Source organism: Ambystoma mexicanum, chromosome 8 (assembly GCF_040938575.1).
Source record: "Ambystoma mexicanum isolate Mex_15411 chromosome 8, UKY_AmexF1_1, whole genome shotgun sequence".
Taxonomy (NCBI): domain Eukaryota; kingdom Metazoa; phylum Chordata; class Amphibia; order Caudata; family Ambystomatidae; genus Ambystoma; species Ambystoma mexicanum.
In genome coordinates, this window is record NC_090929.1 from 1,080,944,852 (window position 1) to 1,080,963,028 (window position 18,177).

At 44.7% G+C, this 18,177-nt stretch overlaps 1 protein-coding gene across 6 annotated transcripts in view; it reads left to right on the plus strand.

The window, feature by feature from the left end:
* UBR4 (ubiquitin protein ligase E3 component n-recognin 4) overlaps positions 1-18,177 on the plus strand; it is a 2,945,062-nt gene that overhangs the window by 1,560,233 nt on the left and 1,366,652 nt on the right. The window lies entirely within an intron of this gene.

The window sequence follows — 18,177 nt, forward strand, 5'->3', positions numbered from 1 at the left end:
TTAGCTAATTATATAGTAAAGCAAACATGAACTGTATTGTGTGTTTTGAGATTCAATAGCGGAATTGTATTTTGATGTTTAATGAAAGTCCGAATTTCATGGAGCTATTACTACCTAATGGTATTCCAGTGTTATGATATAAAAGTGCAGAGGCAAGGACTCCATGCTAAGTTCTATATCAAATCTAATGTTCAAATGGTTATTTAGATAGCTCTTTTGGCAAAGCACTATACATAAAACATTTATCACAATTAACACCAAACCGAAGTCGGTATTCCTTTATCGACCTCGAATGGATGAAAGGCTGAGTTGGACTTGCCGGGATTCGAACCCGCAACCTACAGATCACGCAAAGATTGCAGCAACAAGTGCTGAACCGGCTCAGCTATTTTATTGGCTAACATCCTTCAGATATTGGTTAACTGAGTATCGACTGAGGTATAATAATCACAGTACCTAGATGTTTGACAAACCATTCATGAAGCTCTACATAAAGTTAAATACCTAGCTGGATTCTCACAGGGACAGGTTTTGCTGAGTTTCTATTTCAATTCCCAATGCAACTTTCATTTGTTTGTTTTTTGAACAGCGCTTGCACTTCATGAAGAGTCAGGTTTTGGATATTTTAATTGCAGCCCTGAAGATTTCAGAGGCTAGAACACCTGTGATCAGTGTAATGACAATCACTCACACTTGAGCAAAGACTCTGCTGCCAATGACCATTTTATAGTAATGTACCCCATTGACTGCAAGGTTGAATGGATGTAAACTAGACTGCATAGTCATAATTGTACAGACTGTTTTTCTAATTAAGTGTAAATTAAATTATAAGTGTAAAAATGATCTGCCTCCGCATGATTATGCACACAGCACTGGAACTCTGAAAAATACAATTATGCAATACTGGTTTGCTTGCACTGGAAAAAAAGCATAACTTGTTAGTTAAAAAATATTGTTTCTCAGTTTCAACTTAGTTTTCTCTTATTAATTATACAATCCTAAAATTCTATGAAAACATGCACAGTGCTTCTGAAGCTGAATGGAAAGAAACCATTCCTTTTATCACAGTGTGCAGTTTATTTTTTTTTGAAAGGCTTCAGAGAAATACATTCTGTTTCAGAGGTGTAGATAAAAATCAAAAGAAGCCTCCTGGTTTCTGTGAAGTAACCTGACCTTTGCACTGCCCTCTGCTCTAAACCTGTGTGTAAATGTACCCAGGAAAATAATAAAGCTGTTGTATTTACAAGGTTTTCATGCCTAAAAAGGCCTAGTACGCCCCTTATCTGGAGGCATGGATACTTCCAAAGAATTCCAGGGCCATGATCCTTGAGCAGGGGTTGTCAGGTTGTTCCAACCATTCCAGGGGTTGAAGCACAGATTAAGGGCTTCAGGAGATCATAGGAGCAGGGCATCGCCAAGACGGATGAGGAAGGCAGTGCTGATTGGCTGCAGCAACGATTTACAGGTCTTCTCTGGATGCTCCTCTTCAAAGGTGTCTTGGCTCCAATGATCTGAAAAATGACTGGAGGAGTGCTCCTTTTATCCAGGACTCAAGCTAGAGTCGCCTCCAAGTCCAACTATGGTAAGGATCTGCACCATTTAAACAGACAGGGGCTGTCCAGTTGTTAGGAAATATTTTTTCTTTTGCAGTTTTCCTCCCAGAGACTTCTATGGGACACCCTTTCTTTTGGAAAAGCCTTTCCTTTTGCTTGTTTTGAACCCTGTCCTGACTTTTTGAGGGCGGAAATACAACCTTTTGCTTTACTTTCCTTGCCTATTTGATTGCTCTTATGGGGAAACATATAAGTCTCTCAGACTATCAGTAATTTGAAAGTCTCTTTGTGCCCCTCTTGTTGCACACATCACCTTGCAGTGAAGTGCAGTTAAGATGCTTTGTACCCTTATGTTTTTATGACTTTTTGGTTACTTTTACCTGTGCATAAGCCAACCTGGTGGCAGAAGTGATATTTTTACAGTTACAGAAAATTATACCAGTGTTCTTTTGCATTTTCCTTGAGTGGCTACTAAAAGTTACTAGCACCAAAAGATAGCCGTGGCACCAGGTTTTTAACTTGTCTTTTGACCTTCTTGCCTTCTCAGGCCAAGAAATGCCTTCTATGGCATGCCCTGTCCCGAGGAAGTGCGAGGGGTCAGAAATGCGAGTCGGACACAAAGGTATCATTTTCTCAAAGTTTACCATTTAGTTCAACAAAAGGGGCGAGATGAATGCCTATATTTCCCTATCCTAACGAGGATGTCCCTGCCTATCAAACTAAAAAATGACCTAGTGTCCAGATAATCTGACCCTCACACTAATGCACACAACAGAATTATACAAGGCATGTTTGGCTGTCTTCAGTTCAACAAAGCAATATATCAATTCAAACTAAAGGTTTTAGAAAGTGCTCCTGATGACCAGGGTTGGACTAACTTCCCATGGATTATTTCAGGAATACCCTGAGCAAAGTTCTGATTCAGCAAAGTTCTCTTTAGTGTAACACAACACGTTTCTTCCATTCACTGAGTCTTTCCACTTAGAAAAGCAAATGTCTCTTTCCCAGATGCTTGGTTACAAAATCAAAACTATTGTTCTCCAGAGTATCCTCCTTGGTAAAGCAAATGTCTTTCTCTCAAAACATAAGTCCATAAACCAAGGAAGTTGTTTTCTTCAGAATGCCAAGCAATTATTAGCATATCACAGATAATCTTCAAATGAAAGACTTTTGTCAGGATAGCACAGCAAACAGGTGATAGTAATCAGGTTTTTTCCACCACACCTTTTACCACAAACACATTTCTTCAGATCATCATTTTCTTTCCTCGTATACTCACCTGCCAGGTCTAACTACTATTGGTCCCTTTCCTGGTTTACTTGCCTGCTAGCATAAAAACACCTACAACTACAAGTGTGCTTCATGGCTGTATTTGTTCCTGGATTCTCCACACCAGTGTCCTATGTGAGGAGACTTGAACAATGGCTCCTTCTTTTTATAGTCTCTTAACTTTTGACAAAGCGGGTTACACATTTCCCCATCCTGGTATCCCACAAAAGAAGAATTGCACCCTCATTGCCTCTATATTCTTCTTCTGTATCCTCTTGGCAATGTCGGTTACAGGTTTCCCCCAGTTGTTCTCCCATATACGAGGAATTGCACCCTTGCTGCCTTTTATTGTTTTACTTGTTCAGTATTTAAAAGTATTAGTTTCTGCTAATTGACTTGTTTGGAGCGCCCTGGGGTCACCTGTCGTCTCAGGCCAACTCACCGGTCTTCTCTGGCATCTCCCTTTTACTCGCTGGCACTGTGGAGGATCTTCTGTGGTCTCTCTGCTCTTCTGCCAGCTCCCATAGAACTTTCGAAGGGTGCACAGTTTTTCGGTGGGGTCTTTGCTTCCACTTCTTCACCGGAGCGCACAAGGTTGCTTCCTGCTGCACACACTCTGCACCGCCATACGTCTTCTCTCACGTTGGCTTCAGCTGGCGCTCCTCCTTCTTTCACAGCAGACCCTTTCCTCAAGCTGCGACTCATTCCTGAGTTTAAATGTCCCGCTGAGGTGCCTCAGATTACAACAAGTAAACCGGTCATTATGTTTTCATGGCACCTTTGATCCTCATTGACTCTTCAGTCCCTTTTCCTTGTCCTAAAACCACAAGCATTATGGGTCCTGAAGTCCATTGTGGCTTTTGTCTTGAACTGATTTGTGACCTGGGAGTTGTCAAAGTTAGGGGAGGTTGTGAAAAGGTTGTGAAAAGGGTTTTTGATTTACTCTTGTGGTTAGGACCTCTAATTAAGGTAGAATCATAACTATCACAGATGGTCATATTTACTCCCTGAACCCTCAATGTACCAACCTTACTCTGTTTAGCAGACCTTTCATAGCTTGTATTTTGGGTAGTTTTATGGGAGGGTCTTGTACACTGACAGCATGCCATTAGGTATTTGGTAATTATGGGAGACTCATCCTCAGACGAAAATTAATACCTGGTCTCTCCTAAAGGAGTCACCACTTTCCCCTGTCAGCCAACTTCTCCCATGTGATCCTCCCTCATGTTACCACCCCCAGGGTTAAGATCAGTTAGCGACTGCTTTCCCCTGGCCACATGGGAGGAGATCTTCTGGGGTTTAGTGTTGACTCTGCAGGATTCATTACAGAAGGCTGTGGCTTTCACAGGCTAAGGGGGGCTGGGACTGTCTACTCACAATCCATACCCCTGGTGCCAGAATGTCTACTGTTGGGGCGAATATGAAACCAGTAGTTGTCCCCTTTGGACAAATACTGGCTGTTACAATGTTGCAGAGTCTTACTATTAGTGGACTTGCTTCCAGCTCTGAATATGGATAGGACTCCTCCTCCTGCAGCCATTCTTAAAATCTTCGTTGGAATTAAGAATCTTATGGCAAAGAGCAGCCTACTGACCACCCGAGGATTCTGCAGTGGACCAGTATCCCCCGAGTGACTGGCCTATTGAAGCCATGCTACTCTGCAAGATCCTAGAAGACCCTAGTCTTGTGACCCCTGGACTAGTGGGGACCAACTAGTCTCGTCGCCAACTTGAGTTTGCACATCTCAAGAGTCTTCGGAAGTGTCTCTGGGCTTTCCGCTGGACTAAGCAGCTCTCTCGTGGCCTACTTCATCAGAGACGTCAACATTCTGTGTTCATGCCCGGTACTTTGGCGGCTGCCAGCCTGTATCATAATTCACCTTCCCCCGGATTTTCAGCTTTCTAGCATCAAGGGAAGCTGTATTGTAGCTGCGTCTATGACCGTGACTGGAAGATCTTCTGTCATCGCCTGCAAAGGGTAACCGGCACTGGAACTCGCCTTCCTCCATCCCGTGAAGTGTTTTCAAGAGCTCTGCATTGTGCAAGTCTGCATTCTTCATCTGTGCTTGCATCTTGAAGTTGAACCCAACCTGAAGAAACTCGAACCTGCAACCCCTGAATGCCTCATAACCTGGGGAAATCTAAGTCCGTGTGGATAAGTAATCCTGTTACTGTCTCCCCTCCACCATAGGATAACATTGTGTGCAAAGCCCTTTGTTTCCTAATGCCTGTAAGGATGTCCCTCATTACGCCCACACCAGAATAAATACACCCCTCTAGGGAAATAAGGCAAAAAGCTGATCTTGTAAGGATAACAAGTTTAATCTTACAGAATGAGGATGGTAGCAAAGGACTCTGCTGCCTGAACGGTCTTCTCCTGTCCCTCTTCCGTTCCTTCCTGCCAGAGTGGTTTGAGGCAGGGGTTTATAAAGGCCTGGCTTGCTGTAGTGGCGTCACTGGATATAGATCATGGCTTCATCCCAATCCGTCCTTTTTCCATAATAAGGTTGCTCCAAAGCCGCCTTTCTTCGTTGTCAGCTGTTTTTCTCGGGGCATGCTGTTCTACATTTTGCTAGCTTTCTAAAAAACACCCTGCAGCTCTACAGACTTTAACAAACCTTAACGCCTAGCCCAAGGGAAAAACTAAACATTTTAATAAACAATTTTCTTTCATTCTATCCATATTTAACTCCCCCTGTGAACATGATCTGGGCCCTGTAGTCTCCTTCACACTTTATTTTTATAATTTGTCCCATTCTGCATTTTGTCGCACCGAACATGTAATTCCTATTTTTAACCTGCATGGACCCTTGATGGACAGTAGACAGCTGGTGAGTCTGTTTTTTTGCTGCTAGTTATTGGCCATAGTGATGAACACTGCGTAAATGTGGTCCATTTTTAGACTCTCACAGGCCACATGCCTTCTGGGAAGGAGCTCGACTCCTCTATAGTATTAATATTTTACAATGCCTAGGATCTGACATTACAAATCTATCCAGCTAATAGTTAATTGTGCCTTGTATTTAAACAATAACTGCCTTCTTCAGTGCCTGCCCATGTCTCTGTGTATGTGATTATATTTGCATGAGAGCGCCTTCCCAGTACCCCTCCACCCCCTAATCCATTATAGCACCTAAAAGAGGTCTTGCCTAACTCTAAAGCAGATGGGGGTTCGGGAGGACCCTGGTTCCTTCCCAACATTCCCCCCTTTCGTTACTTCTACAGTAACAAACTCATCCACTCCCAAGATATCTACAACCCCAAAAATATCCGTTTGAGTTTCGCTGTTTATTGTATGGCAAGGTGTTTTAAAACCCTCAATTGGTACCATCATATTTGAACTACTAGATACTACATTGACACAACATCGGAGACCCAATTGGCACATGCAGAAGAGGACCAAGAATAATACGTTAACAGGCACCAGTATTTTTACTGCTGCTCCCAGCCATGATGGCAGTGATGGTTCCGCTTGCGGCAAATCAGTTAAATAGTCACGTTAATGGCGTCACCAATTGTGATCGAAATAACTTGTAAAAGCAGGTGGAAAATCCATCTGGGCCCGGGGCCCTGGGTTTCAGGCCTTTGATGGCTTTGTCGACTTCCTCGCCTGTGATGGGGACTTCAAGTCCTTCGCTTGTTGTGGGTGCGAGGGGCGGGAGAGCTTCCTCTTTGATGTAGGCCTGTTGTTCCCCTAAATCCCTTGGGAGTCACCGTCATTATTTCCGATTGGTGGGCCACTGCCAGGTGCAGTTTCTCGTGTTCCGCAAATTGGGTCACCCCTTGAGAACTGCGGAGGCCCAAGATGGCATTTCGTCTCTTGACTTTGGCCAGTTTGTTAACCAACAGCTTGTTGGCCTTGTTATTGATGTAGTACCATTGTTTTGTCCTGCTCAATAAGTTCGCTGTGGCGTCGGCATCGTGCGCTTCCAATCATTTTCTTGCCACTTGTAGGGCCCTGTATGTTCTGGGGGACCAGCCCTTTCGTTTGTGGGTGGCTTCCGCCTCTTGAACCCCTGCCTCCAGAGTGGCGCGGGTCACCCAGTTTCGTCTATGGAAGGCCGCGCCTTGAGCGATCAACTCCCCCCGGAGCACCGCCTTCATGCCGTCCCAGTTCGTGGTTGGTGAGGTGTCCTCTTCCCGATTTTTCCCTGAAGAAGTTCTGAATCGATTTGGCAATGGAGTCTCTTACCGCCATATCATTCAGGATGGGGTCGTAGAGGTTCCATTGGCGGCGGGGAGAGGGGTCCGGATTATGGGCTTGCATACTCAGTGAGACTGGGGCGTGGTCCGAGAGGATCTGGGAGCCAATGGAGACCTCGTCCGTAAAGGTTAGGAGCTAGGGGGTAAGCCAGTAGTAAGTCAATCCTAGAGAAAGTGCGGTGCATGTATGAATAGAAGGAGAAATCCTTCTCTTCCGGGTGCTGTACTCTCCAGGTGTCGACAATGTTTAGCGTCCTGCTTAGAATGTTTAGAAACTGGTTCCCTCCCAACACGCCCTCTTTGCTTACCTTTGGTCGTTGAAACTGGATCAAGTCGCCTAACCCTGGGCCGGGCTTAGGACTTTAAGAGAGAAGAGTACTCCCCTGTCTTTCGACACATTCCTACTCCACTTTAAAATAGTTTTGTACTGTTTGAAATTATCACAACAGCTCATTGCATCCTTTTAGAATATACTTTCCTTGGAAAAACCTTTTTGAACCTGTTGCCTTTGGGCACTAGGCCCACATGTCTTTGGGCTGGACTTCTTAAGTAAAGGGAATTGTGCTTGTGTTTGGTTCGGAGTACTCGCCTCTTTCACCTGGTTAGTTATTGATAGATGTATTGTAAGTGAACCGTCTGGTGCATGTATATATTTGTAATGCAGCAGATGAAAATGACACAGTAGACTGAACTGAAGGAGTGGATGGAACGGGCAGAGTGGATGGAACGGATAACCACCATATTACACTACCACGCTTACTCTCTTCTATACACAGACATGCAACTAGAACACAGCGATACTATGACACTTTCAGTATAGCTGTTCTCATACTAACACCCGCCACGTACTCCTCATCATCCTAATTAAACATCAGCTAAGCACACCGCTAGCTTAAGCGTCCCATTATAAAAGGACCTTTTCAGGGTCTGCTTCATCCGCATCCACCAATCAGTAGATGACCTTCATGTGGTGCTGGCAGCATTGGTTCATAATCCCTTTGAAACAATGGCGCCAGCAGACATTAAGCTAGTTACTTGGAAGACAACTTTTATGGTAGCTGTCACTTCTGCTTGAAGGAAATTCAGCGTGTTAGCCATATACTGTGTTTCATGTGGCCTGTTGATCCTCAGGACTCATCCCTTTTCTTGCACAAAATCATCCCTTCTTTCCACTTAAATCAAGAAATGGTTCTTCCTACTTTCTTTCCCTCTGCGCAAATCAAAGATGAAAGGATTTCATATTCGTTAGACAGGAGATGTTCCCTCAAGTTTTACTTGAATCTCTCTGGGTAATTCAGGTAGTCGGTCTGTGACTTTCGGTCGTCAGCCACCAGAAGCTCAAGCTTCGAATGCAACTAAAGCACACTGGATTGTAGCCTTTACTGTAGAAGCATACAGAATTCAAAAGCAAACTGTGCCCAAGGGCCTATACACACTTGCCCTTCGAGCGAAAGGCTATGGCCATCCCTTTGAAAAGGGCCCCTGGGGACGTGATCAGCAAGGATGCTGCATTGTCTTCTGCGTCTGCTTTTTGCAGACATTACTGTATGGGCACGACTGCCAGGTCAAACGCCATATTTGGACAGGCAGTCATTGAAAACATATTTAGCTAGTTACATATTCCTCCCCCCGGTATGGTCTGGTGCTTTTTAACTTCCCATAAAGTATGGAGGAAAGGGGATGCGACGTCGGAGTAAGACAGTGTAACTCACCATAGTGACTTCTGTACTTCTAATCCATCGTCCCCTTTCCTCCAAATGTCCCACCCAATATAACCCTATTAATAGATCTCTAGTTCAGGTGATACGTTTAAAGGCTCCTGGCAGGTGTTTTCGGGGGACAGGGTCAGCGAGGCTAGACATGCCCACACTGCTGCACCTTCTGCACAACACATATTTAAGGCAAAAGTATTATTTTATGCTATGCTAAAAGGGTTCTGACCCTGTCCCCAAGACGGACACCCTCCTCCCCCCAATAAGTAGAAGTATCGAGTAAAGGGGACTATGGACTAGGAGTACAGAAGTCACTACGCTGAGTAACATTTTACTAACTACAATGTTTATATGTGGATCTTTTTCCAAGGGTAAGTAATCAACATAGTATAACTGGAGTCTGGAGGAGAACGAGGATTACCTACAACCCAACACGTAGGTAAGAACCTATTAGTCTGCACAACGAAGTGCAGAGTCCTAAATATATGTTGTATATGTAGAACGCCCTAGACCTGATGGTCAGCACCTAGTACATATGGCAGGGTATGGGATTGAAATGGGAAACAGAAATGTATCCTGACCAAGAATAGATTAACAATCCCTAAGGCCTAAAACACAATTCACTTTAAAGTTAGACCTCCTAGGGCCTTATAACAGTATTAATGCCCAGAATAATGCATTAAAACCACAAAGAAGATGGAACCATAGCGAGCCGTGGCAAAAGCTTACATGAATGAATAAACATTTGAGTAACAGTTACCGTCCTGATATATTTCATGGAAAACATAAACCCATTGTTACCAGTTGTAGTTAGTGTTTCCTGTACTTTTACCATCGCAAAAATGAGAAGGAAGATTTTAAAAATTCATATAAACTCACAGCTGAAAGATTGGTGAAACCTGGTCCACAGCTCACTGAATCTCTTGGGGATTCAGGAGAAATGTCCAGGGGCAGGCAAGTTGCCCAAAGTCACTTTAAGGGGGGGTTCCAGTTTAAGTTCAATTTTCCACAGGAAGGTAATGGGAAAAGTTAAATGCCCATCTACACTAGTGGAGGTGACTCTCATCTACCCCACAGTTGCATATATTGCGATGATCAAACTTAGGGAAGACCAGAGAAGACCTTAAGCACAAATTTCAGCGCTCAGAAGATGGAACCCAGAAGAAATAGTTGCAGAACAAGAGGACCCCCAATTCAAGTCTATCTGGAATCGTGGATAAGGCTTGCCTTTTAGGAAACTCTACCATGGCCCAGGGGGACACCCAGGAGAGCGTATTGTGAATAATTGCCCTTCTCAGCACCCTAAGGTAGGTTCTCACGTCTGTGGGTTCGGTGAAATGCAGCTCCAGCAGCACAAAACATGGTGAGTAAGCAGCTCTTTCCCACGGGTGTGGTTGGCAATATTTGGTCCTCTAGAACTTGAACCCTGGACCAGCAAAAGCACCATCAATCCAGGAAAGAAACGGAGGCTCCTCCCAGGACCTCTACCTTCAAGCAAGGAGTGAAAACCCTGTGAAGGGAAGTTTCCAGGAGAAAAGGGAACCTGAATAAGAAGCTCCCAACAGCAGGGTGAACAAAGGAAGGCAGTAGCACAGCATCCAACGGTTCCAAGCCAGAGACACTGTATGCTGGCACCCTCGAACATCCAAAACTGAAGATCTGGCAAGGTGATGAACTCTCAGCACCTCTCCACTCTTGCAGCAGCCCAAAGCCAAGTGAAATATCCTGGTGGGATGCAGCAGTAAAATGCCCCAGAAACTGTTCTAAAGTGAGGGCCGGAACCAGCAGATGTGGGTGGGTGGGAGGGAGGAAATCTGGACTGGACTTCTAGCAGCAAAAAACTATCTACTTCATTAGACATGCTACCTCCAAATTGGGGGAACCACCAAGCAAGAGAGAGGGCCAGTGTTATGGGCAGGGTAGTACCTCAATGGAAGGAGCTTGGCCACAGGCCAGCCAGGCAATCTCAAAGAGGGGCTGAGGAATGAGGATAAGATATCCAACAATAGTGGTTGGTCACTGCGACTGCCACTCAACCAAAGCCAGCCCCACGGGAAGTGGAGAGGTCTCTTCCTAATAAAGAGAATGAGCTTCTGTTGAATGCTTGCAGACAAGAAGCCGGAGGAAGAAGCAGGGTGATACGTGTCCGAGGCGTGGTGCTGCAGTGTCTTTGCAGCAGAAGCAGACTGTGTCTTGCATTGTCAGTAGGTCTACTGTGGCAGGGGCAGGATGCTGACCTCCAGGATTAAAGAGGACTCCCTCTCCAATAGCCTGAGGTGTCGGAGACCTGATAAGTGGTGCCTGCCGAGCCGGGAGCAATAGAGCGTGCAGAAGGAAGGTCGGAACACTCGTGAGCGAGCAGAGGCAATATGATTGCCACTTCGGAATGGTAAACACAATTGCTGGATGCATACGATGTTGTGAAGGTGGTTGAACTTTATGAAAAGAGTGGTTTAAGATTACCGAACTGTAAAGCAATTGAAAAGGCAGCAGAAGGGCTAGAAAAGGAGTTAAGCTGAAAGTGAATCAGAAACCCATGAGCAGGGTAAAAATTCCCAGTAGGGGAGATAACTGGGAATTTGCTATTCCATTGTTTTGAATATGAATGAAAAGCATTTTGCATACGAAATCAAAGGAAAGTAATCATTATTTATTTAATGCCACATTCACGGAAAGCATAGGAAAACCTTCCCTGATAAAAAGGAACGGTGAATCAGATAAACTGAAGAAAGCAAGCATTTGTAATTAATGTAATGTAATGAATGTTATGAACTGTGAAGCATTGAAGTTGAGAAAAATCGAGCATTGGCTAAAGCCATAAGGAAAAGAGATAATTGTACACGTTGTGGCAAAACTAGGAAAAGTTTTTGATACTTCGACAAGTGAATAGTGGCAAGACAAGTATTGGAAAAGACTGCTGAAGCAGTGGTGGTGCAACTGTGGAAAAGAAGCCAATCAGATGTGTCAGTTCCGTGACCTGTAATGGATGGACCGTGTGGTCTGACTGCGCCTAGACCAAATACATCCCACTCAGGAAAAGACACTTGAAGCATTTATAACTGTATGGTTGAATATACAGAAAAGCCTGTGCATTGTTAACTTAGAGTTGAACTTTATGATTTTGATGAAAGAGCCCGAAAGATGGGCAGGGAACCCCTTCTGATTGATATTGAACTGTTTGTAATCCTGGGAAAGGGAGAGCCCCTTTCTGACAAAGAGCTGGAAGAAGCTCTGAACTTTTGTTTAAACACTTACTCATTTGAAGCTGACATCCCTACACAGTTTTGAACAATCAGATGTGAGGGCAAGTACAGGGTTTGGACACAGACATTTGCTTTGGACTTCCTGACACAGACTATCCTTAGTTTTATTTAGGAAGGGGAATCCCACCTTAGCATAGGGCAAGGTAGGCCTTATCCCCACCTCATAGTGATTTTAATAAAAGTGTATAGCCCAAACTTTATCCTGCCTGTGTCTTCTTCATGAGTCATTCACAGTACCTTGGGGGATGATCCGATAACCCTATACCTTATATAAGTTATAACAGGGGTGTAATGGAAGGGGACTTCAGGAGAAGTCGCTCTGGCCACCAAAAAGAGATCGGGAGAAGTCGCTCTGGCCACCAAAAAGAGATCAAGGAACCAAAAAAGGACAGGGCGAAAAAGTAAAAAGCGAGGGGCCCTGAGAAGTGGCCATAGAATTCACTAAATAGGATTCTGGCTTAAAATTGAGTAAGGCATTTTTTAAATATACAATCCCCACGTTTGTGCAGTTCCTGTAGGTTTTGTGCAACCAGTTTTCCCCACACCAGCCTGCTCTTGTGTGGGAATTTATTTTAGTGTTGACTTTACTTATTGGAACTGCATTTGCGTTCATTAGGGTTACTCACCCTTAAGGTGACTTCCTGGTGGATATCACTTCGGTGAGATGGGCGAATGAGCTCTGGGCATTGTCCGATAAACCTTGCTACTTGGTGTTGTCCAATGAGAAGGTGACTTTAGAGTGAGACCATCCTTCATTCCTAAGATTGTATCAGACTTGCATCTCTCTGAAAATTCATCTTCTGATATTTTTTTCCACCTCACCCTTCTGAGATATGGAGGAGTGATTCAATTGGGTGAACCTGGTGCGGGACCTCGGCTACGTCACAAACGATAACTCGTTTTTTTAGGGTATGCTGGTGCTCGTGCTGCCAGATCTGTGAATAAACAGACCCTTTCAAGGTGCATTAGCCTATGCATCTCACAATGCTAAGACCTGGCTGCAAAGTTTGTGCCCTGAGGGACTTGGGGCTCATTAAACCAGAGCCCTGGCTGCCACCTCTGCCCTGCATAGTGAAGGGGTTACTGCTCTGGACACAGGCCAAACATCTAGGTCACTGCCTGGCGCATGAAGCTTGTTTTGCGTGAGCTTTCTGGTACAGGCGATTTTCTTCTCACTTTCCTTCCTCCTGATTTACATATTGCTATGGGATGCTAAGAAAGATGAGCAATCTCTGAGAGGAAGGAATCCTTTAGAAGAACATACTACTTACTTCTCAGTGATATTTATGATGCATTTTCTTCTTACAGATTATCATTGCTCTCTGTGACGAATTGAGGGGATTCGTCCCTTCTCCCCCTGTGAGGCTAGGGAGGTGATCCCACTCAACACCCACCCTAGGGGTCATGGCAAGTGGGACCTCACTGGGAGAGACTCCCCCTGTGGGAACGCCCACATTCTGTTATTGCCTACTTGGCAATGTCAGACAACCTGAAGGACATTTAATTTAGAAGATGTTACCATTCCTTATTTTCAACCAAAAAATGAATGTCCCTTTAAGTAAGAATTCCCATTTAATTGGGAAGAAGAAGCTGATGTGGAGAGATACGCCGCAGCAAGTGGAGGCCCAGAGACACGTTCGTCAGCCTAGGAAGCCCCAGACCGACACAGCACCTGAGAGGGGAGGAGACTCTGCAGACTGCAAAACCTGAGTTTGAAAACTGCATCCTTGAGAGTAGGGCATGGGACGCAGAGCATCCAACATGAACGTAGAAGAGAGAAGGCAATAGTGGTGGCGTGACCACAGAGATCCCGTGATGGACCAACGGTCCCTTGAACTATGCTGAGACCATTAGCCGGCCCCACTGCCTAACATTAGTTATGCCGGAGAAAAGCAAGAGGCAGAGGAAATGAGAAAAGCAGCGAATCCTGAACATACAGAGGCCCCAGTGATGTTACCCCACGCAAGCCCATGTAAAGTGGAAAGCTGGAGACCCGAGAGCCCTAAGGGGACTCGTTATGGGCATTGCGCAGCATGATGAACGTTTAAAGAAAACTGTAAGACTTGCATTATGCTCTGCGTGTCTCTGCGGGTTGCATAATAACTCGGTTTATGATCAGTGTCTTTACACAGATTATTGCGGTCGTCCCTGATGCTCGCTCCTGGTGCCCTCCTCAAGGTCCATCCCCTCCTACGTGAGCTGAGCTGCCCTCAACCAAACCGGGTTCTTAGACCCCCAACATAACAAATAGAACCAAACAATTGCCTGCTTTCCCATCCTGCCCCATGCTCCCGTCCCACCCCATGCACACCCATACCAAAAGAAATCTTTATATAATCAACTTTGAAAGACACACTGAATTTAAGAAACAGAGTTCATCAAAGGAGTTTACCGGAGAGTGACAGTTTGGCGGCTTGCTCTTTTGCTGCCTATTCATCTGAATCATTGTTGCTGCTGCTGCTGTGGCTTTAAGGCCCCACCCACCCCTGCAAGAATAAACCCAAACCCTGGCGCGAAGTGCCGGCGTGAGTGTTCGGCGAGGAGTTTACCAGAGGTTTGCAGGGGTGGGCAGGGTGCTGTGATGGTGGCGACTTATGGCCCGAGGACACAGAATCAAGTCAAGAAATTTCCACCAACGTCCAGCCCGACACCTGAAAGGACACGACAAGCTCCAGCTGATCCCATCAGACAGGAACGTTTGGACATGGATTCTGATTGTTATCCCGAAACACAAACAGAGGTGAGTGCGCTGGCACTGGACGCGCCAGATATGCAAGAAATGTCGAGCATGCTGCTAAAGCTCGAGGCTGCATGTAAGGATTCACAAACAATAAATGACGACCCACTCCCCCCTGTATAAGTAACAACTGCATATCGCTCTACCCAAAATGACCTGGAAATATGCAAGTTTAATTCTAATTGTGATTTTGATGCGATCACTGACGCAAACATTAAAGAACTGCCAATAGCCACTGAGTCTGAAGATGCGGTCATGTGCGCCTCATTTTCCCCTTATCTGAGCACTAACACGCTCCCCCGCTTCATTAGATCCAGGGAATCTGAACACGAACTAGAATGCAGAGACGAAAACAAAGCAAACGTTCAAGGGTCACACACACGGAGGACCACCAATTGGAAATTCTCACACACCATGGAGCGGAAAAGCCAGTTGAGACAACGCTGATTCACTCGACGGATTTCTTATTGAACCTCCCATTACCTGTCTACCCCATGGGCCAACAAACTACTCCTTTTTCCATCAACCTAACGGAGACTGCTCAGCGCGCCCTGCTTTTTACAACCAGTCATGCTGCAAGACCTTAACTGGACGTCACAGAGATGGAATCTCTGATGTCCAACCATGAAAAACAGAAATCAGTTTTCGGGTTTACTTTACCCGTTCTCGTGAAAGGGAAAAGTATAGAACTGATACTGACTCCAAGGACACGAGATACCAACAAACTTGAAAGAGTATTTTTTCCCAACGGATAGCCCCGCTTGCTGCAAGGCAATCGATAGTGCAGAAAAAAAATTGCAATAACAGCAACGAGTTCATAAGGCACACAGGGGAGACACCAACTGAATACAGCACACAAAATCAATGATACCTTACAAACCGACCTAGACTATACCAACAAACCTACTCCTCAGAAAATGGCGATGCCCATCGCTCCCCAAAGAATGAACAATGAGAAAATGAAGAGAAAAAAAAATCCCTAGGTCACTGTCGATATTTGGAGCAGGAGCCTCATCCATCAATCCCTACAACGATGATAACATACAAAATAGCTTGATGTCAGCTACTACAATAACTCTAGCACCATTCCTTAAACTTTACAAATCATATAGCGAAGCGATGAAGGACCAGGCCTTGATTCATACGAAGCGGATTCACGTGGAAGCATTAGTCAATGAAACACAAACCAGACTGGACACAGAAGCAGATTCTTCAGCACAGTGGCAGGTGCAACTTTTTGACGTAGCAAGGACTCGCCATGCTGAAAGTGATCAAAAACTTGCGCCTAGAAAAAAGGAACACATGGCTCGCATAGGTCCCCGAACACCCCAAAGGCGAATGAGGAACAGCGAGTGGAACAAGGGAACCTTAGTACCACAAAGGTGGTGAAGACCACAAATTTGAAAACTAGTGTGGCAGAAACTTTTAACTTATTGCCCCAGAGTAAAAAGGGAAAAGTCCATAAACAGTCCTCCCACACAGTGGTGAAGCAGACATTACTAATCTCTCCAAATCCTATGGGTCTGAGATCGACCACAAATTTACAACAAATGGAGGAGTCAAATAGGCCTACTCCATCACTGTGCTATCGGAAACAGGCGCAAACGGAAAAATAATCAAACAGCTGCCCACAATTCTGACTTGAAACAATCATTTTCTATATTTCAAAGCCTTCCATTACAGAGGACCATTAAGGGTCCCCTGATAACGGAAGCCCCTCTACCCCCCCAACAAAAAATCAACCAGGTATTGCCAAATCAAGACCAAACGGCTCGAGAGCATTTCTTAGAAATCAAAAAATACCTGCAGCAAGGCCGGACACCCTCCCAGTAAAACCTGGCAAAGGCTTAACAGAAAAGAATCCCCACGCTACTCTAGAAAACACTGAAGGTGCAAAGCCTACATTGTCAAAAGAAGAACTTGAAGAAATGGATATCCTGCTGAATCTCTCAGTATATGAAACAGATGAAATCTGTGAAAAGACAGCACCCATAATGGACTGAGTTTTCGTGTGAAGAAATCTCGGAGAAAGAGCTCGAATGTTCAGCTATTGACTTCACTCGCTATAAGGATAACCAACATCCCCATGTCATCTTGGCAGCTTCGCATGGATCACTCTTTCAAACACTTGCCCAGAAACAAACCTCTCTTGAAGGCTAAAAAACAGCAACCTGAGATGAAGCTAAGAGAGCCAATAACCAATAAAGCAAGGACATTACCACACTTTGAGGACCCGCAATGAAAGGCCCCAGACAATACCATTGGAATTGAAAGAATGATGGACCACGCAGATGGTCTGATTCTCAACCGAACTAAGGTGCTGAGATTGCTACATGTAAACCCAAGCTCCAAAATATCAAATCTCAAGACATTAAAATTGTTGAGCTCGTAGAAGAAAACTGAACTGACTGGATTGTGCTACACCTGTTTTCAAGCAGGATCCATATGACCATACTGCAGATCAGACTGCTGCCTTCCTGCATCTTGCTTTTGACCTAACTTGGCCAACATCGAAACTTCACCGGAACCAGCGTAAGGACGAAACAACGAATACAGACTGCGATACACAGTCACTATAAGCTAAACTTGAGAGTTGACATGCAAAACAGAAACAAATATGTGGACAAAGAAATGAATCTTCAATACATAGAATGGTATTTGATTCCAAGGATGCAAGTATCCCTAGAGAAGTAAATACCATGGAGATGCAGAGTCGACTAAGACGGAAGACAAAGCTGATAACCCCTACTGAATCATATCTACGAACGGCGAAGACAAAGTAGCCATTACGACTATTTGAGAGACACATGTGGAAAAACTGCTCATGGAACAAATGAGGATTCGCACATCTTTTCAAAGCAGGAAACCAAGACCTCCAAAAATGTGACATTATATGGCTACAAGAAACCTGGCTCTGCAAAAAACCTCTTTGTGATGGATACACATCATATTTGAATCCGGCGATCACAAGACAAATTGGATGCCCTTCCTCTGGGCTTTTGACCCTAGTTAAAGCTGCAGCTAACCTGTCAGTCATTGAGTCAATAAACCCCAACCCATTTATACAGGTAACTGTAATTGAAGAGCTAAATAACACCTATGAGTCCAAAAACATGCTAGGGGTTTGCAATCTTTACTGGAACCCTGCAGGTATTAATGATCACGTTTTTATGGATGTTCTATTCTCAACAATTGACAATCTACAAGGCCGCTACGAATGCATACATTTCATTGTTTGTGGTGACTTAAACCTCCATCTTATCACAAAAACAGGAACATCAATACCAAGACGTAAGCTCCCGCTAAAAGCCCAAACATGGCTGAAAGAGCTACAGTCCAGAGACATTCACTTAATAAATGGGCAGATAAAGGACGATATCCCTCCCCCACCCCCCGATGCCAGTCTGGCAGAATGGCCACTCGCAGGCGTACCTTGATTAC